The following is an 18,803-nucleotide window of genomic DNA, read 5'->3' as shown; positions in this document are numbered from 1 at the left end:
ACGAATAGTGGTGCCAGAACCTGTGCGCTGGCTAGCGCATGCACAAAAAAACACATGGAAATTAATATTCTATTTGGGTAATGAAAATAATATTCTATTCAATATGACTTATAATCTATTTACGTAATGAAAACTATTTGTACGTACTCCTTGATGAGGTAGAATGTCATTGGGATCATCCTATGCACCTACCGGTAGATGGGCCAAATGTGTGGCTCAATATTATGTTTATCAAACTCAATATTATTAAAAATTCTTAATTTTGATTAAAATTTTTTCAAACTCTAGTTGTTGCATTTTTAAACTTAGATGTCTCAAAAATTTTTTCCTTATATGTTTCCCTTTTTTTACTTTTTATCCAATTGATGGAATTAACTATATGGCTCAATTATTGATGGGACTTTTAAATCTAAGCATACACACACTTTTTTTGTGTGTGGAATCTCTCTCTCTCTCTCATACACACACACACACACACACACACACACACACACACAACACACACACACACACACACACACATACACACACACATGCAATACACTCTTGGTAACCCTTGTATTTCTTTGCATTTATCAGTACTTTGAGGACCCTAGTAAGAAGACTCATTGTGATCTGTGTTTGATAACTATACAGATTCTCACAAGACTGTAGGTTTAAGAGATGGTATTGAGGAGAATCTCTATATTTTATTCCCCAAGATAATACACATGGTTGGGGCAAGTATTATTATACTTGATTAACGTATTTTCCAAACTAAGGAGAATTGTATTTTTTTAAATGCCTTTCTCGCTCTTTGGAAACTTTTCCACATGTGATGTAAGGACCACATTGTCCACTTATGGCCCCTATACTAAGGACAGATAGTGGAGAGGTTTGGTTAATAAGACCTTCTTTGAATGCTTTATTGCCTTGGGTTTGCAATAGATATGGAGGAGATAGAAGGATATCTAATACATTGCTTTGAATGATACACAAGCAAGGCGCATCTAGTATTTCTCAGACTACACATTAAAAAAGAGAGCAGGTTGACACTACAGACCTTTTAAAGCGAGAACTTTGAGAAAATAATTAGGCCTTTTCAATATTATCTATTTTGGTTGGGCAATCCACCTCAACTAGTGGCCATTCCTATAGATCATCACTTGGTTCCCATGCCTAGGGAGAGAGGAGACCTTTGGACAATCATTTACATATGTGTTTTCCATGCGCTGATGCATTTAGAAGATCCAATTAGCCATACGCTTATGCATCTAACCACTCTAGTGTTGGGGTCTTTGCCCATGTGGTGTGGTGTTTTAGGGATAATGCCCATGTGGTGTTTTATACAGCCTACTTACTCTACCTAAATTATGAAACAACTCTTAACCAACTATATAATCTATAATATTCCACATAAAGATTGATAAACGCACACCGCTACCTTAAACTCTTATTTTCTTTTTTTTTAAAAGATGATTTTCCAGCATACCTCGATCGAGGTATGTTAGCTGCCCTGTCGGATGGCACATACCTCGATCGAGGTATAGCTGGACATGCCACACTACCTCGATCGAGGTATAGCTGGATTGCCACGATACCTCGAACGAGGTATAGGTGGCATGTATAGGTGGCATGCCAGCAAACCTCGATCGAGGTATACGCTCAGTTCGATGAAAAAAGCCCAGCACCTCGATCGAGGTATCGGCTTGGCTCGATTGTCCTCGTGTGTGATTTTCATTAGAGATAATACATCGATCGAGGTATTGCAGACCGAAGCAAAACCTTTGTATTTTCACTCGAGCGGGTGTCACACTCACCCGAAAGTGGTCCGGAAGTGGACACCCTTAGCTTGCTACCACGCGGATATGCTTTGCATGGTCCATCACACATTATACACCATATAAAAACACGGCTATAGGTGTGTTATTCAAACAAGTACTTATCGGATGGGGGCACCACTTTGCACGCAAGTCCGTTTCAACTACGTTGAGGTGCATGCAAAGTACTGTCACCATCGGATATGCTTTGCATGGTCGATCACACATTATACACCATTTTTTCTGTTTCAACTACGTTGAGGTGCATGCAAAGTACTGTCACCATCGGATATGCTTTGCATGGTCGATCACGCATTATACACCATTTTTTCCCGAGTGATATGCAGATCCGCAAAAAAACACGCCCTTAGGTGTGTTATTTGACCAAGTACTTATCAGATGGGTGTGCCTCTTTGAGAACATTTCAATACCACCTAGGTTGCGGTGTAGGAAAAGTATTGTGCCCATCGGATATCCTTTGCATGGTCGATCGAGCATTAAATACTATTTTTGCTCTAGTGTGATGCACATCCGTAAAAAAAACACGCTGCTAGATATGCTATCCGATCAAGCACTTATGGGATGGGTGTGCCACTTTGCATGTAAGTCAATTCCACCTAGTTGAAGGTGTGTGCAAAGTATTGTGCCCATCGGATATGCTTTGCATTGTCGATCAAGCATAAAACACCGTTTTTGCCTTAGTGTCATGCACAACCATGAACAAACACGGTCCTAAGTGTGTTAATCAAACAAGTACTTATCGGATGGGGGCTCTAGTTTGTGAGCAAGTCCGTTTCAACTAGTTTGAGATGCGTGCAAAGTATTGTCACCATCGGATATGCTATGCATGGTCGATTACGCATTATACAACGTTTTTCCCGTAGTGATATGCACATCCGCAAAAAAACACGCCCTTAGGTATGTTATCTGACCAAGTACTTATTGGATGGGTGTGCCTCTTTAAGAAAATTTCAATACCACCTAGGTTAAGTCGTAGGAAAAGTATTGTGCCCATCAGATATGCTTTGCATGGTCGATCGAGCATTAAATACCATTTTTGCATTAGTGTCATGCACATCCGTAAAGAAACACGCTGCTAGGTGTGTTATCCAATCAAGTACTTATGAATGGGAATGCCACTTTGCATGTAAGTCAATTCCACCTAGTTGAAGGTGTGTGCAAGGTATTGTGCCCATCAGATATGCTTTGCATTGTCGATCAAGCATAAAACACCTTTTTTGCCTTAGTGTCATGCACAACCATATAAAAACATGGCTGTAGGTGTGTTATTCAAACAAGTACTTATCGGATGGGGGCTCCACTTTGCACGCAAGTCCATCTCAACTACGTTGAGGTGTGAGTATTGTCACCATCAGATTTGCTTTGCATGGTCGATCACACATTATACACCATTTTTTCCCGAGTGATATGCACATCCGCAAAAAAACATGCCCTTAGGTGTGTTATCTGACCAAGTACTTATCGGATGGGTGTGCCTCTTTGAGAACATTTAAGTACCACATAGGTTGCGGTGTAGGGAAAGTATTGTGCCCATCGGATATTCTTTGCATGGTCGATCGAGCATTAAATACTATTTTTGCTCCAGTGTCATGCACATCTGTAAAAAAAACACGCTGCTAGGTATGTTTTCCAATCAAGCACTTACGGGATGGGTGTGCCACTTTGCATGTAATTCAATTCCACCTAGTTGAAGGTGTGTGCAAAGTATTGTGCCCATCGGATATGCTTTGCATTGTCGATCAAGCATAAAACACCGTTTTTGCCTTAGTGTCATGCACAACCATGAAAAAACACGGTCCTAAGTGTGTTAATCAAACAAGTACTTATCGGATGGGGGCTTTAATTTGCATGCAAGTCCATTTCAACTAGGTTGAGATGCGTGCAATGTATTGTCACCATCGGATATGCTCTGCATGGTCGATTATGGATTATACAATGTTTTTCCCGTAGTGATATGTAGATCCGCAAAAAAACACGCCCTTATGTATGTTATCTGGCCAAGTACTTATCGGATGGGTGTGCCTCTTTAAGAACATTTCAATACCACCTAGGTTAAGGTGTAGGAAAAGTATTGTGCTCATCGGATATGCTTTGCATGGTTGATCGAGCATTAAATACCATTTTTGCCTTAGTGTCATGCACATCCGTAAAAAAACACGCTGCTAGGTATGTTATCTGATCAAGTACTTTTGCGATGGAAATGCCACTTTGCATGTAAGTCAATTCCACCTAGTTTAATGTGTGTGCAAGGTATTGTGCCCATCAGATATGCTTTGCATTGTCGATCAAGCATAAAACACCGTTTTTGCCTTATTGTCATGCACAACCATATAAAAACACGGCCATAGGTGTGTTATTCAAACAAGTACTTATCGGATGGGGGCTCCACTTTGCACGCAAGTCTGTTTCAACTACGTTGAGGTGCATGCAAAGTATTGTCACCATCGGATATGCTTTGCATGGTCGATCACGCATTATACACCATTTCTTCCCGAGTGATATGCACATCCGCAAAAAAACACGCCCTTAGGTGTGTTATCTAACCAAGTACTTATCGGATGGGTGTGCCTCTTTGAGAACATTTCAATACCACCTAGTTTGTAAAGTAGGAAAAGTGTTGTGCCCATCGGATATCCTTTGCATGGTCGATCGAGCATTAAATACTATTTTTGCTCTAGTGTCATGCACATCCGTAAAAAAACACGCTGCTAGGTATGTTATCCGATCAAGCACCTATGGGATGGGCGTGCCACTTTGCATGTAAATCAATTCCACCTAGTTGCAGGTTTGTGCAAAGTATTGTGCCCATCGTATATGCTTTGCATTGTCGATCAAGCATAAAACACCATTTTTGCCTTAGTGTCATGCACAACCATGAAAAAACACGGTCCTAGGTGTGTTAATCAATTAAGTACTTATCGGATGGGGGCTCCACTTTGCACGCAAGTCCCTTTCAACTACGTTAAGGTGCGTGCAAAGTATTGTCACCATCGGATATGCTTTGCATGGTCGATCACGCATTATACACCGTTTTTTCCCTAGTGATATGCACATCTGCAAAAAAACACGCCCTTAGATGTGTTATCTGACCAAGTACTTATCGGCGGATGGGTGTGCATATTTGAGAACATTTCAATACCACCTAGGTTGCGGTGTAGGAAAAGTATTGTGCCCATCGGATATCCTTTGCATGGTCGAGCATTAAATACTATTTTTGCTCAAGTGTCATGCACATCCGTAAAAAAAACACGCTGCTAGGTATGTTATCCAATCAAGCACTTATGGGATGGGTGTTCCACTTTGCATGTAAGTCAATTTTTCTTAGTTGAAGGTGTGTGCAAAGTATTGTGGCCATCGGATATGCTTTGCATTGTCAATCAAGCATAAAACATTGGTTTTGGCTTAGTGTCATGCACAACCATGAAAAAACACGGTCCTAAGTGTGTTAATCAAACAAGTACTTATCAGATGGGGGCTCCACTTTGCACGCAAGTCCGTTTCAACTAGGTTGAGATGCGTGCAAAGTATTGTCACCATCAGATATGCTCTGCATGGTCGATTACGCATTATACAACGTTTTTCCCGTAGTGATATGCACATCCGCAAAAAAACACGCCCTTAGGTATGTTATCTGACCAAGTACTTATCGGATGGGTGTGCCTCTTTGAGAACATTTCAATACCAACTAGGTTAAGGCGTAGGAAAAGTATTGTGCCCATCAGATATGCTTTGCATGGTCGATCGAGCATTAAATACCATTTTTGCCTTAGCGTCATGCACATCCGTAAAAAAACACGCTGCTAGGTGTGTTACCCGATCAAGTACTTATGCGATGGGAATGCCACTTTGCATGTAAGTCAATTCCACCTAGTTGAAGGTGTGTGCAAGGTATTGTGCCCATAGGATATGCTTTGCATTGTCGATCAAGCATAAAACACCGTTTTTGCCTTAATGTCATGCACAACCACATAAAAACACGGCCGCAGGTGTGTTATTCAAACAAGTACTTATCAGATGGGGGCTCCACTTTGCACGCAAGTCCGTCTCCACTACGTTGAGGTGCTTGCAAAGTATTGTTACCATCGGATATGCTTTGCATGGTCGATCACGCATTATACACCATTTTTTCCCTAGTGATATGCACATCCGCAAAAAAACACGCCCTTAGGTGTGTTATATGACCAAGTAGTTATCAGATGGGTGTGCCTCCTTGAGAAAATTTCAATACCACCTAGGTTGAGGCATACGAAAAGTTTTGTGCCCATCGGATATCCTTTGCATGGTCGATCGAGCATTAATTACTATTTTTGCTCGTGTCATGCACATCCGTAAAAAAACATGCTGCTAGGTATGTTATCCGATCAAGCACTTATGGGATGGGAGTGCCACTTTGCATGTAAGTCAATTCCATCTAGTTGAAGGTTTGTGCAAAGTATTGTGCCCATAGGATATGTTTTGCATTGTCGATCAAGCATAAAACAACGTTTTTGCCTTAGTGTCATGCACAACCATGAAAAAACACGGTCCTAGGTGTGTTAATCAAACAAGTACTTATCGGATGGGGGCTCCACTTTGCACGCAAGTCCGTTTCAACTATTTTGAGGTGCGTGCAAAGTATTGTCACCATCGGATATGCTTTGCATGGTCGATCACGCATTATACACCGTTTTTTCCCTAGTGATATGCACATCCGCAAAAAAACACGCCCTTAGGTGTGTTATCTGACCAAGTACTTATCGGATGGGTGTGCCTCTTTGAGAACATTTCAATACCAGCTAGGTTGTAGTGTAGGAAAAGTGTTGTGCCCATTGGATATCCTTTGCATGGTCGATCGATCATTAAATACTATTTTTGCTCGTGTCATGCACATCCGTAAAAAAACACGCTGCTAGGTATATTATCCGATCAAGCACTTATGGGATGGGCGTGCCACTTTGCATGTAAGTCAATTCCACCTAGTTGAAGGTGTGTGCAAAGTATTGTGCCCATCGGATATGCTTTGCATTGTTGATGAAGCATAAAACTCCGTTTTTGCCTTAGTGTCAAGCACATTTGTAAAAAAACACGGTCCTAGGTGTGGTATTGGATCAAGTACTTATCTAACCGACACGCCACTTTTCATGCAACTCAATAACACCTAGGTTGAGGTGGGTGCAAAGTATTGTGCCCATCGGATGTACTTTGCATTATATATCACGTATTAAACTCCGTTTGTGCCTCAATGTCATGCACAACCATAAAAAAACACGCTTTTAGGTGTGTTATCCGACCAACTGCTTATAAAATGGGTGTACCACTTTGCATGCAATGCAATACCACAATTTTTGAGACTCATGCAAAGTATTGTGCCCATCGGATATGCTTTGCATTGTCAAAAAAGCATTAAACACTGTTTTGGCCTTAGTGTCATGCACAACCGTCAAAAAACGCGGTCCTAGATGTGTTATTCGACTAAGTACTTATGGGATGGGCACGCCACTTTGCATGTAAGTCAATAATACCTAGGTTGAGATGTGTGCAAAGTATTGTGATGATCGGATATGTGTTGCATTGACAATTAAGCATAAATCAGCGTTTTTGCCTTAGTGTCATGGACAACAACCAATAAAAAACATGGTCCTAGGTGTGATATTCTAAAAAGTATATGTCAGATGGGGAGCCACTTTGCAAGAAAGTCAATTTCAACTAGGTTGATGTGCGCGCAAAGTATTGTGTCTATCGGTTATGCTTTGCATGGGGGATCACACATTATACACCATTTTTCCCCTAGTGTTATGCACATCCATCAAAGAACACGCTCTTAATAGATATATTATCATACCAAGTACTTATTGAATGGGCGTTCCACTTTGCAGGGAATACCATACCACCGCTTTTGAGGCACGTGCAAAGTATTGCGCCCATCGGATATGCTTTACATGGTAGATTGAGTATTAAATACCGTTTTTGGCCTTGGTGTATTTTTCAAACACGATCCTAGGTGTATTTTTCAAACAAGTACTTATCGGATGGGGATGCCACTTTGCACACAAGTCAATACTGCCTAGGTTGAGGAACGTACAAAGTCTTGTGTCCATTGGATATGCTTTGCATAGTCGATCGCACATTATACACCATTTTGTTCCTAGTGTTATGCACAATCGTCATAAAATACGTTTGGAGGTGTGTTATCCGAACAAGTACTTATGGGATGGGTGCACCACTTTTTATGCAAGTCAATACGACCTAGATTGAGGTGTGTACAAAGTTTTGTGCCCATCGGAGAAGTGTAGATGCGATAATATTAGAAAATTATCGGTATGTGTATATGTGTGTGTGTGTGGCAAACAATTTTGATACAACAAAGTAAACACCTAGTGCACAAATTATGCACTTCATACCTTGAGTAAATAAGCTTGTTGATAAGGATAAATATGCCCTTGAATAAAAGCACAGTTGTTGTATGACCACAATAGGATCGCTTTGACACCTGTGATTTTGCCCACATGTAAGTTTGCAAATAGTATAAAAAATCATATAATAATATATTAATAGTTTGCAAATGTGTATAGCAAATGAGTAATGGGAAGTGGAAGTGGGAGTGAGGAGTGGAATGGGAGAGGGAAGTAATAGGCGTGTATGATAATAAGTATAAAAAATAGTATAATAATATATTAATAGTTTTCAAATGGCAAGTGAGTAATGGGAAGTGGAAGTGAGAGTGGGGAGGGAAGAATGGAATGGGAGAGGGGAAGGTAATAGGGGAGTAGGATAATAAGGGAGTGAAATGAGTGAGGGGACTTAATAGGGGATGAAAAAGAGGAGGGTGAGATGCGGAAATATGGGATTTTGGAAAATGGGAGGAGTATGGGACATGGTGGAAATGTGGGATGGGAGTGGTGGCAATGGGGGAGGAAGAAGAAATGGATGGGGGGAGGGCTAATGGAAGATTGGGATGAGGGATGGGGGTCCAATGGGAGAGGGGGAGTAATGGGAGCCAATGGGAGAGGGGATAAATGAAAAGCCAATAGGAGAGAGGGGAGGAATGGAAAGCCAATAGGAGAGGAGGAGGAAAACCTAATTTTTCTTATATATAGTCTTCCTTCTTTATTCATTCTCCCCTCATTTCATTCAATGAAGCAAGAAAGCATGGATGATCAAGAAAGCAAGGAAGGAAGAGCAGAAGCAAGAAAGAGCAAACTTACAAACTTTTTCCAGGTACTTGCAACTTTTTTTGATTAATTCTTTATCTAGATTTTTTTTAAAAATTTGAAGAGAGAGGAACTAGAGAGAGAGAGGTTCACCAGGAGGGGAGGAGAAGGAGAGGATGGAGGGGGAGGAGGGGAGGGAGGGGCGGGGGCGAGGTGGAGGGAGGGAGCGGGGGGGGAGGGGGAGGGGGGAGGGGAGCCGGGTAGGGAGGGGGGGGAGGGAGGGGCGGGGGCGAGAGGGCGAGGGCGGGGGGGGGGTTCTCGTGGGGTCGAGGGAGGTAGGGAGGGGGGGAGGCAGGGGCAGGGGCGAGGGCGGGAGCGGGGGCGGGATCGAGGGAGGGAGGGAGGGGGGGCGGGGGCGAGGGCGGCGACGGGAGGGGTGGGGTGCCGGGTAGGGAGGAAGGGGCGGGGGCTGCAGGGGGAGGGGAGGGAGGGGGTGGCAGGCGGGGGGCGAGGCGGCAGGAGGGGCGGAGGTTCCAGGTAGGGAGGGAGGGGCAGGGACAGGGGCAGGGACGAGGGAGGGAGGGAGGAGGGGGTCTGGCGGCCGCGGCCGCCAGGACCCCCTAGAGGGGGGAGGGGAGGGAGGGGGTGGGGTGGGGTTGGGGTCGAGGGAGGGAGGGGGGTCTGGCGACCACGGCCGCCAGGACCCCTGGAGGGGGGAGGGAGCCAGGTAGGGAAGGGGGGGCAGAGGGGGGAGGGGAGCGGGGGCGCGGTCGAGGGAGCGAGGGGGGTCTGGCGGTCGCGGCTGCTAGGACCCCCTGGAGGGAGGGGGAGGGAAGGGGAGGGAGGGGTGGGGGGTTGGGGTCGAGGGAGGGAGAGAGGGGGGCGGGGCGGGGGTTTGGCGGCCGCGGCCGCCAGGACCTCCTGGAGGGGGGAGGGGGTGGGGGGGTTGGGGTCGAGGGAGGGAGGGGGCGGGGGGGGTCTGGTGGTTGCAGCCGCAAGGCCCCTTGGAGGGGGGAGGGGAGGGAGGGGCTAGGGGGGTTGGGGGTGGGTTCTGGCAGCCGCGGCTACCAGGACCCCTGGAGGGGGGTTGGGGTCGAGGGAGGGGGGGCTCTAGTGGCCACGGCCGTGAGGACCCTAGAGGGGGGGAGGGGAGGGGGTGGGGGGGCTTGGGGTCGAGGGAGGGAGGGGGGGGTCTGGCGGCCGCGGCCGCCAAAGGGGGTGGGGGGGTTGGGGTCGAGGAGGGAGGGGGGGGTCTGGCGGCCACGGCCGCCAGGACCCGTGGAGGGGGGAGGGGAGGGAGGGGGTGGGGGGGTTGGGGTCGAGGGAGGGGAGGGAGGGGGGAGGGGAGGGACGAGGTGGGGGGTTCTGGCGGCCACGGTGGCCAGACCCCCAAGGAGGGGGGAGGGAGGGGAAGGGGGGGGAGGGGAGCCGAGTAGGGAAGGGGAGTGGCGGAGGGGGGGGAGGGGAGCAGGGGCGGGGTCAAGGGAGGGAGGGGGGGGTCTAGCGGCCGCGACCGCCCGGACCCCCTGGAGGGAGGGGGAGGGGAGGGGAGGGGAGGGGAGGGAGGGGGTGGGGGGGGTTGGGGTCGAGGGAGGGAGGGGGGGGGGAGGGTCTGGCGGCCGCGGCCGCCAGGACCCCTGGAGGGGGGGAGGGGAGGGAGTGAGTGGGGAGGGGAGGGAGAGGGTCGAGGGAGGGAGGGGGGCGGGGGGGTTTGGCGGCCGGCCGCCAAACCCCCAAGGAGGGGGGGAGGGGAGCCGGGTAGGGAAGGGAGGGGGCGGAGGGGGGGAGGGGAGCGGGGGCGGGGTCGAGGGAGGGAGGGAGGGAGGGGAGGGGAGGGGGCGGAGGGGAGCCGGGTAGGGAGGGGGGCGGGGGTAGGGGTGAGGGAGGGGGGGTTCTGGCGCGGCCATCAAGACCCTCCACGGGGGGAGGGGAGGGAAGGGGTGGGGGGGATGGAGGGGTCGAGGGAGGGGGGGAGGGGAGGGGAGGGAGGAAGGGGGGGGAGGGGAGCGGAAGGGGAGGGGAGGGGAGAGGAGGGAGGGGAGAGAGAGGGAGAGAGAGAGAGGGAGGGGAGAGGAGGGAGCAGAAGGAGAGAGAGGGGAGACAAGGGAGAGGAGGGAGAGAGAGAGAGAGTCAAGGAGAGAGAAGCGAGGGAGTAGAGGGAGTAGAGGGAGAGAGGTCAAATTCTTACAAGAGCGACAAATAAGATTTGACTTAGGAAAAGAATGAAAGGGACTTACGAGAAGGAGGGAGAGAGGTCGAATTCTTACAAGAGCGACAAATAAGATTTGACTTAGGAAAAGAATGAAAGGGACTTATGAGAAGAAAGTATCAAGAAGAATGTTGAACACAAATTTGAATTCTTACAACTAAGAGTAGAACTATCATGAGCAAGAGCGACAAATAAGATTCTTGCTCAAATAAGATTTGACTTACTATCACAAGCAAGAGCGACAAATAAGATTTGACTTACGAGAAGAATGAAAGGGACTTACGAGAAGAAAGTATCAAGAAGAATGTTGAACACAAATTTGAATTCAAAAGGAACATACGAGAAGAAAGTATAAGAAGAATGTTGAACCCAAATTTGAATTCAAATTTATAATGAACTCAAATTTCCCTCTCTTTTTTGAAAATTCAAATTTATGCATGGGAGGAGTGGGCTAGTTTTTCTTATATATACTCTTCTTTCCATTCATTCATTCTCACTCTCTCCTCATTTCATTGAAGCAACCAAGAGCTGAAGAGAAAGGATAAGCAGAGCCTTACTTTTTTCACTTTTTCCAGGTACTTGCTTTCTTTTTCATTCGTCTTGTAATTCTTTTTCTTTACTTACAATTCTTTTTCAATTAGTTTCTTGTTAAAGTTTTTGAGTTCTATTCCTTAAAATTCGTCTTGTAATTCTTTTTCTTTATTTACAATTCTTTTTCAATTAGTTTATTGTTAAAGTTTTTGAGGAGGGGGGTTTTTTAGAAGGCATTACAATTCTTTTTAAATTAGTTTCTTATTTGAGTTTTTGAGTTCTATTTTAATTAGTTTCTTATTTATATTTGAGTTTGTAAATTTGAGAAATGAGAGAGAATAGGGAGGGAGAGAAAGGGAGAGGAGAGAGGGAAAGATTGAAATTAAGAGAGAGAAGAGGGACTCTTGGCGGTCGTGGCCACCAAAGGGAGAGAGAGAATAGAAATGAGAGAGAGAATGAGAAATGAGAGGAGTAGGGAGGGAGAGAAAGAGAGAGAGGAGAGAGGGAGAGGGAGAGAGAGAGATTCACAGAGAGAAGAGGGGATCCTTAAATGAGAGAGAAGAGTAGGGAGGGAAAGAAAGAGAGAGGAGAGAGAGGGAGAGAGATTAAGAGAGAGAAGAGGGTCTCCTGGCGGCCGTGGCTGCTTGAGGGAGGGAGAGAGTAGGGAGAGAGAGGGAGAGAGAGAGAAAGAGAGAGAGGGAGAGAGAGAGAGAGAGAGAGAGAGAGAGAAAGAGAGAGAGGGAGAGAGAGGGAGAGAGAGAGAAGTTTAAGAGGGAGAGAGAGGGAGAGAGAGAGAAGTTTAAGAGAATGAAACGTGGTGAGAGAAGAGAGGTAAAGAGAGAAATTAAGAGAGAGAAGAGGGGCTCTTCGGGGCCGTGGCCGCCAAAGGGAGAGAGAGAATGAGAAATGAGAGAAAAGAGTAGGGAGGGAGAGAAAGAGAGAGAGGGAGAGAGATAAGAGATTAAGAGAGAGAAGAGGGACTCCTTAAATAAGAGAAAAGAGTAGGAAGGGAAAGAAAGAGAGAGTTGAGACATGGACGCCAAAGGGAGAGAGAGAATGAGAAATGAGAGAGAAGAGTAGGGAGGGAGAGAAAGAGAGAGAGGGAGAGAGACAAGAGATTAAGAGAGAGAAGAGGGGCTCCTTAAATGAGAGAGAAGAGTAGGGAGGGAAAGAAAGAGAGAGCTGAGAGAGGGAGAGAGAGAGAAGAGAGTCTCCTAGCAGCAATGAGAGAGAAGAGTAGGGAGGGAAAGAAAGAGAGGGAGGGAGAGGGAGAGAGAGAGAGAGAACAGAAGAGGGAGACTTAGGGAGAGAGAAAGAGAGAGAGGGAGAGAGAGAGAGAGAGAAAGAGAGAGAGGGAGAGAGAGAGAGAGAGAAAGAGAGAGAGGGAGAGAGAGGGAATGAAACTTCTCTGCTAGAAGAGTAGGGAGGGAAAGAAAGAGAGGGAGAGAGAGAGAGAGAGAGAGAGAGAGAGAGAGAGAGAGTTCTTGCGGCCGTGGCCACCAAGGGAGGGAGGGAGGAAGGCTGAGAGAGATTAAGAGAGAGAATTTAGAGAGAGAGAGAGAGAGAGAGACATAAAGAGGGAAAGAATGACAAATCCTAGTGGCCAAGAGGATAGAGGTAGGGAGGTAGAGAGGGTAAGAGAGAGAGAGAGAGAGGGAGAGAGAGAGAAGAGGAGAGAGAGAGAGAGAGGAGAGAGATGGAGAGAGAGAGAAATAATTACAAATCCTAGGGAGAGAGAGAGAGATAAAGAGAGAGAATGAAAAATCTTAGCCGCCATGGGAGGGAGAGAAAGAGAGAGTTGAGATAAACTAAGAGAGAGAATGAGTGGGATGAGGACAGAGAGGGAAACACATAAGAGTTGTCAGAGAGAGAGAGAGAGAGAGATTAAGAGAGAGAATGAGGTGTCTTGACTATGGCTACAGAGAGATTTCGGAGTCGAGAGAGAGAGAGAGAGAGAAAGTAAAGAGTTTTATATATTTACATGTTTTATATTATACTTTTAAAAAATTATAAAAGAGTGAATTTATGGTTTGTTTTGAAGGTGAGATAATATTTTTTATATATTCATCTTTTAAATTGAAAAATGTTAACTTTTCTTTAGATACTTGTTCTTCATTTCTCTCACATGCAGGTTTAGCCTCTACATCAAAACCCCTTCTTTTGCATATTTAAGCCTCTTAACCCCAGCACATTAAAATGAACACACAAAACGGTTGGTTTAGCATAGTTTAGCATATATTAGATTGCCTTAGAGGAGAGACACTTCTCCAAGTTGCAAATCGAAGCCATGCTCAAATGTTTCTAACCAGTTCCTAATCGTTGTCAGTCCCTTCGCTCACATGTGGTTTAACACTCATAACATGCTATTAAATAAGACCTTTTACCATTTACCAAGAAGTTTATCAGTGGGTAGATGGCATGAGCAGATATCAGTGGACAGATTACATATATCAGTGGACAGATTACATGTCATGGGACATATTGGAGCTTGATGATTATTGGTTATTTTTATTGCATTTGTATAAATATTTAAGCTCATTTATTGTCATACAAAACCTTGTAAAGCCTTCTATGCTATTTTTTACATTTATTGTCATATGAAGTGCCTTGTAATAAACCCGGCCATCCCGACCATTCACTATTTAATGAGTATCAGTGGGCTGCATAAGTGGATATCATGTGGGCTGCATAAGTGCATATCAGTGGAATAGTTTTTAGTGGGTAGATTGCATCAATTGGGTATCAGTGCATAGATATCAATGGATGGAGAGATTACATGTCATCACGAAGATTGAAGCTTTATGACTAGAGGGCAAATCAATGGATGGACAGATTACATGTCTTCACGAAGATTGAAGCTTTATCACTAGACGACATTTTATATTACTGTAAAGCTTTATTGGCTAATTTTTTTACATTTGTACAAATATTTAAGCCTTGTAAAGCCTTCTAGGCTATTTTCCACATTTATTGCCATATGAAGCCTTGTAAAGCCTTTTGGGCTATTTCCCACATTTATAAGCATTGTATATTGTACTTTACTTGTATGTATCTAAATTCTTCATTATCTTTTCTTATAGGATTATGGAGCAATTAACTAATGTGGTGGCTATCGTAAATGACTCTGAGATCAGAGAATGGGTTTTTGATGTCACTTTGAATTTCAAAGGAAAGGAATATAGCCCCAATGGTTTAAATAGGTGGACTCGATATCACATGGGCAGAAGAGCTTGGTTTATTCATCAAAAGGAAAAGAGACTCTTTCTACTTATGTCAAAAAGGGAGTTCAATGGTGTTGAAGATCCGTGGGATGCTACTTTCTTCAAAAAAGATATGACTTCAAGCCTTGTAGTAGGCATAATGATAGAGCCAAAAGAGACTTTTGTGGATATTTTTACAAAGAGTTCAGATCTTGAAGTTGGTGGTCTTCATATTGTTGTGTCAAGGAGAGACTCAAAGACCTTTGTGATGCCTCCTCCTCAACCATCAAAGTTTCCAGAGCTGCAAAGTGCATTGGAGACTCTTTCATATACTTGGGAGCAATTTCCTAGTGTGGTGGCAAAAAGGATGCATGCAAAGATAATGTTTGAGTACTTTCAGGATGCACAATATGCTCCTCATATTCAAGGATCTTCACATGAAGGAGATCAAAAAGCTCAGACTTCGATGCAGGGACAAGAAGAACAGGCACACTGTCACAAACGTGTAGAACATGAGCGCAAACTTCTAGAGCAAGAAATGGTGGATGTAACTAAGGATAATGAAACACAAGCCTTGAGTGCATGGGAATTAAAAAAAATTGAAGAAGATCAAGGTCGATCCACTGCAATTATGCTAGAAGCTCTTGCTAGCAAACCACGACGTGAAATGCAAAAGGGTAGTACTGCAAGAGCCATGGTTCCAAGCAGTAAAAAAAGACATCGTCCCACTGTAGAGAGAGATAATGTGGATGAAAAACGGTTAAAAGAAGAGAAAGATGAAGAAGACTCAGAACCCGAGGCTGAAGATGATCAGGATGAACTCACATCAATCAAAAATCTTAATCTGCGTCTTAATGAAGCAGTTACAGATGATGATGTGGGATAAATCTGGGTCAAAGGACGTGGTTTGTGAATGCCAAAGATGTGGAAGCTGCAGCTCTCTTTACTAATAGCCGAAGCCTTGATATATCCTATGCACTGCAAATATACGAGGCTTTGAGAGATGGTAAGAAACCTGTGGCAAGCAATGTGGTCTTGCGCCCGTCCAATAAAAAATAGTTTTCTGGATCAAATAACATTTGTCCACATGAACAAGGCGAAGAGGCACAAGGTGAGAATATGCTAAAGGAAGCAAAGAAGGAATTCCTCCTTCATTGCAGATTCTAGCCCATTGATGGTCAACATTGGGCTTATGCTTGTAATCAGATCGCAAAGGAAGCAAAGGAGGTCAAAAGACTCACTTCAGAACAATTTACAAAGATAAGTTCATTCCATTATTATCCTGCAACAATCTGTATATTCAAGCATGAGATCAAGTATTTGATTGAGTCTAAAAGACTTAATCATTATGTCCATGGAAAGCGTAAGATATCCTCAACATCAGAGGTCTTACAAGAGGCAAGGGTTATATGGACAACATTTGGTTCTCCAAATCCTGATTTAAATGAGATTTAAATTTAAAGATAATGAATCTAATCTCTCATATTTGTTTACAGGCAATAGAGGGAGAAGAAATGGATGAAGTCAATATGGAGGCACTCCCTTCTACTTCAACAGTGCAACCACCTCTAAATTTGATTGAAGAATCCCATGAGCACAAGAGCTTTAAAGACACCATGGAAAAGCAGAATGACCCCAAACATAGAATACAAGCTATGACAGAGACCCATTCTGAAAATTTAGTTGCATTGGATAAAATGGAGAGCTCATTTGAAGTTAGGATCGTTTTGAAACAAGAACCTCAATATTTGAGCTTTGGTAGAGAGGAGGTTTCAATCCTCTCCAATCCTTTAAAAGAGAATAATGACAATGTTATCTTGGCCATTCTCAGGTAACGTTTGTTTATTTGTTGCTACTTCAATGAGCTAACATTTGTTCATTTATTTACAGTGTAGTATATCAGTTTCCTAGTGCAGAATGCAAATCCATTCTATGAGCTAACGTTTGTTTATTTCTTGGTGCAGTGTAGTTATTTCTCAGCTTCCTAGTGCAGTGCAGCATCGTGTCTACATGCTCGATGCTCTCCTTTCTTCTATTCTTAGCTCTCCTCAAAAGACTATAGAAGATGTTTGTACCTGGTTAAGCCCTTTGAATTTAGATGGGGTGCGAGTCATCTTTATGCCTTATCATGAGGCGTAAGTATCAACTCTAACCTTATTTTTACTATTTCTTTGGCAAGTTTGTGTAAAACAATAATCATTTTTATTCTGGTCGTGTAGCTCACATTGGAGTCTGATCGTCTAGGACCTTGAACTCAACCCTTTGTGGTTTGTGAATTCAATGGAAGGCTATCATGCCAACTCCCCAAGGTAATTATTCTCTTAATATTTTTGATACTTTCTTATTTTGTATCTAATGATCATGACATATTAATATATTTAATATGTCATGATGGACAGTGCTGCATATCGGTTAGTATCTGCTGTCAGAACAACCACGGAGCAATAAGACCAAGTAGAATTCAAAAGACGTCTGCCAGTGGAGCAAAAAGATGGGCACAGCTGTGGGTGGAGAGTTGCCTACAACTGCATGTTGTTTCTTAGAGAGATTTTTGATTTGGAGTGACCAGTCAAAATGGAATTATATACAGAAGCCGATCTGCTAGCATTTCGGGCTGAGAGTATTCAACGTCTAATTGCTACCATTGGGAAACAACCTGAAAATATGACTACATTGCAGCATGTATAAAAACTTATCTTTATACTTGTATGCTTGTTCAAGCCTTTAATTGGGATGTGTAAATCTCATAACTTTTTTATATTTTCCTCCAAGAGGAGAAGAGACTGAGTCTAATGAAAGCATGCTATCTTTATACTTCTATGATTATTTAAACCTTTATTTTTATTTGGGATGTGTAAATCTCATAACTTTTTAAATTTTTCCTCCAAGCGGAGGAGAGACTCACTCTAATGAAAGCATGTATGAAACCTTATCTGCTTGTTTAAGCCTTTATTTGGGATGTGTACATCGCATAACTTTTTTATATTTTTATAGCAGAAGGAGGATGTAGAAGACATAGCAAGTGAAGAAGAATACGATGTAGACTACTCTCACAATAAGATGAGTCATGAAAATATGAATCTATTGGAGCAGATTGGAAGTTCATTCACCTCTATGTTGTTAATTCGACAACAACCTCATTTTTTTGAATTTGGTGAAGAAGAGATTTCAATCCTCTTAAATCCTAAGAAAGAGGTTAATGTCAAAGTCATTACAACCATCCTCAGGTTTGATGCAGCCTTTTCCTTGGCTTTATACTTTGCTTATTTTGATTAAACCCAAGAAGCTAATACTTTTTTTAAAAATATAGTAATGTTATAGCAAATTTTTCGCAAAATATACAAAGCGTTTCATATATGCTCGATCCTCGTATTTCGGAAGTGCTTAGCAACAAAGAAGAAACCATAGAGGATGTTTGCAAGTGGTTGAAGCACGTTCCTATGAATGATGCACGAGTTATTTTTACAGCATATTATGAGAAGTAAGCATCAAACCCTACTTGTTTTTTCTATTGCATTGCTAGAATTGTCTCAAACACAGTAATTATTCTTTATTGATAATGCAGCTCACATTGGATTCTGGTAGTCGTGGAAATCTTTGCGAAGAAGTGCTTCTTTGCCAACTCAATGACATCCGTCCATGGCACTGTGTTAGAGTAAGTATAGACTACACTTGTTGTCACTTCTTGACATGTAGATTGATATGCAATGCACTGTTGTTATATGTTTTGATGTGCAGATCAGCTCGAAAGTTAGTAGGTGCTATCGACACAGTAATGCAGAAATGTGACTTGGCACAACAAATAGAGTATATAACATGTCAGGTATCACATCAAGAGAATAGCCACATCTATAAGTGTGGATGGAGGGTGGGCTACAATTGCTTTTTGGTACTTGGTCAAATTTTTGAGATA

The sequence above is a fragment of the Dipteris shenzhenensis genome, chromosome 11 (genome assembly GCF_047967505.1).
Source record: "Dipteris shenzhenensis isolate YYH24624 ecotype China chromosome 11, Dip_SZ_1.0, whole genome shotgun sequence".
NCBI lineage: Eukaryota > Viridiplantae > Streptophyta > Polypodiopsida > Gleicheniales > Dipteridaceae > Dipteris > Dipteris shenzhenensis.
The sequence above is the reverse complement of the archived record's forward strand: the minus strand, read 5'-3'. Positions refer to the sequence as shown.